General features: G+C 46.3%; 1 long non-coding RNA gene across 1 annotated transcript; it reads left to right on the top strand.

Moving 5' to 3' along the window:
* Positions 1–918: 918 nt before the first annotated feature.
* LOC123607260 lies at positions 919–2,453 on the top strand. Its single transcript, XR_006716708.1, has 2 exons — positions 919–1,310; positions 1,873–2,453. It is a non-coding gene; the product is annotated as an uncharacterized LOC123607260 (long non-coding RNA).
* The last annotated feature ends 534 nt before the right edge of the window (positions 2,454–2,987 follow it).

The raw sequence follows: 2,987 nt of genomic DNA, 5'->3' as shown, positions 1-2,987 counted from the left end.
AAAGAAAGAAAGAAAGGAGGAAAGGAAGGAAGGAAGGAAGAAAGGAGGAAAGAAAGGAAGGAAGGAAGGAAGAAAGAAAGGAGGAAAGAAAGAAAGAAAGAAAGAGCAAGCAAACACTTGACAGCATCAAGTGCTGGTGAGGGTGCAGAGCACCTGGAAGTCTCCTCCGTTGAGGTGGGAATTGAAAGGTGACACAGGTCCTCTGGAGAAGTGGCAGCGTCTTTTAATGCTACACATTCACTACCATGCAATTCAGTAATCCCATCCCCAGAGAAGTGAAAAGTTATCTCACAGAAAAATCTGTGCACAACTATTTATACCAGCTTTATTCATGATCACCCAAAGCTGGAAACAACTGAATATGTCTCAGCAGGTGAATGGATGAAGTGTGGACACCTGCACAAGGGGATACTGCTCAGTAACAAAAGGAACTAGCTCTCCATGTGTAACAACTTGGATGAAGCCATGGACACCCTCTGGGCGAGAGAGGCCAGTCTAAAAAGGCTCATGTTGGGCGCCCGGGTGGCGCAGTCGGTTAAGCGTCCGACTTCAGCCAGGTCACGATCTCGCGGTCCGTGAGTTCGAGCCCCGCGTCGGGCTCTGGGCTGACGGCTCAGAGCCTGGAGCCTGTTTCCGATTCTGTGTCTCCCTCTCTCTCTGCCCCTCCCCCGTTCATGCTCTGTCTCTCTCTGTCCCAAAAAAATAAATAAACGTTGAAAAAATAAATAAATAAATAAATAAAAAATAAAAAGGCTCATGTTTTGTGACATTTCACAAAAGGCAAAACTTTAGAGATGGGGAAACAGATGCGAGTTTCCAGGAGTTTGCAGTGGCAGAAGGGTTTGACTCCGCCAGGGAAGCCCGAAGGAAGTTTCTGGCATGATGAAATTTTTTGTGTCCTGATCATTTCTTTTTATCAGAAAAAAGTAAGTTTTATGGTATGCATATAAATTAATTAACCAAATTAAAATGAAAAGGAAAGAGTATAAGTTTAAAAAGTTTTGGAAGTGTTGTCAATATTGGCAACTAACATCTCAGCCTGTCCTTTTGATTTGCATTTTGGATCCTGTTTCTAAGCTGTCAGTTTACGTTCTGGGTTCAGATTCTGAATTCCAAGTTCTGTGTTTAGAATCTTGACTCCAAACGCAGATTCCAAATTCTGTAGTTGACGTCTCCCCACCGTTTGGTTGTCTGAGGCTAATTCTGTAGCACAGAGCTCAACAAACCATGACTCCTGGCGAAATCAAGCCCCCCACTTGTCTCTATGAATCCCCAAGGAAGACCAGTTTTTTTATATTTTAGGTGGTTAAGTAAGCATCTTTTTTTTTTTTTTTCCAACGTTTATTTATTTTTGGGACAGAGAGAGACAGAGCATGAACGGGGGAGGGGCAGAGAGAGAGGGAGACACAGAATCGGAAACAGGCTCCAGGCTCTGAGCCATCAGCCCAGAGCCCGACGCGGGGCTCGAACTCACGGACCGCGAGATCGTGACCTGGCTGAAGTCGGACGCTTAACCGACTGCGCCACCCAGGCGCCCCAGTAAGCATCTTTATAATATCTTCAATTTGCCTCTTGACCCATAGAGCTTAAAATATTTACCATCCAGCCCCCAAGGCAATGTTGGCTGACCACACGCGCGGAATCCCTGAGTTCTGAGGGGTTCGGGTCTGCCTGTGGCCCTTCTGTTAGCAATGTGGGTCAGTTGGGCAGGGCGTAGGGCCCCTGGCCTGGATGCTCTTTCCTTGGTTATCTTAAATATGGCACTCCATTACCTTCTGGCAAAAAAAAAAGAGGACTCTCTGGTTTCCTTTCCTTGAAAAGTGACCTGGGTCTTTTGTCTTCTGACCAAGTCATTTCTCTTTTTCTTCCAAGTCCACCAGTTTTGTTAATAGATGCCTCAGAGCCGGTCACTCTGGCTTGCGTTTCCAGCACTTGATGTCCTCTTTCCACGCATGCCTTCCAGTGAGGTTTCTTCTTTGGGACAGTTTCCCGGACTCCCAGAGTTGCAGAGGCTCCCCCAGGGGTGCGTGGACCCGCCTCTTCCCCGCCCCTCCCACGTTTGCAGTCACCGTGTGGACAGAGCATCGCTGCGGCTTCCCACATCCGTGCTTCCGTGTCAGCTTCCCCAAAGTTGGGGACTATTTTAAATCCCTTCCTGAGATCAGTCGTCTGGCTCCCAAAGGCTGGCGTTCCGCGCCCTCCCTTCTCAGCCGCTCTAGCCACGCTGCCCTTCCAAGGCTTCTAGCGCTTGCTTCTTTCCAGCTCCTTTCACATCGTGGTTTTCACCAAGTTTCTGGTTCGCTCTTGTGATGTGCCGGCTGAATTTAATGACACGCAACCTTCAGTGTGGGTTAGAAATTATCCCATGAGTCCATTCTAGTTTACTTCAAGAAGTAGAAAATGAACCGGTTGAATCCAATTAACATTACCAATGGTAATCAAGTAATAAAGCTGTGAGTGTGTGAACGACTAAATTGAGAGCCACTACAAATCGAAAGACGCTTGCTTACATATTTCAATTATTTGCCTATTCTGTTTCGTTAGGGTTTGGCTCCGAATCTTTATTTACTCTTCTAATACCTACAGTTATTTCTCTGCAAGTGTATTAAACTTACCAGTTGACTATTTAAATAACTAATGTAGCAGGGGTGCCCGGGTGGCTCAGTTGGTTGAACGTCCGACCCTTGATCTTGGCTCAGGGCATGATCCCAGGGTCTGAAATAGAGCCTCACATAGGGCTCTGCATTGACAGCGTGGAGCCTGCTTAGGATTCTCTCTCTCCCTCTCTCTCTCCTGCCCTTTCCCCCTTGAATGAGTGTTCTCTCTCTCTCTCAAAAAAAATAAATATTTAAAAACAAAGAACAGATGTGACGTTTATTTAAGAAAACTAAATTAAATACATCTTTGTGTACAACCTGCCATTGGTCTGGTATCCTGTGAGTCCACACAAACATGAAGAAAGACGAAGTCCACCGGATAGGTAAGTG

Source organism: Leopardus geoffroyi, chromosome A1, assembly GCF_018350155.1.
Source record: "Leopardus geoffroyi isolate Oge1 chromosome A1, O.geoffroyi_Oge1_pat1.0, whole genome shotgun sequence".
Taxonomy (NCBI): Eukaryota; Metazoa; Chordata; class Mammalia; order Carnivora; family Felidae; genus Leopardus; species Leopardus geoffroyi.
The sequence above is the reverse complement of the archived record's forward strand: the minus strand, read 5'-3'. Positions and strand labels throughout refer to the sequence as shown.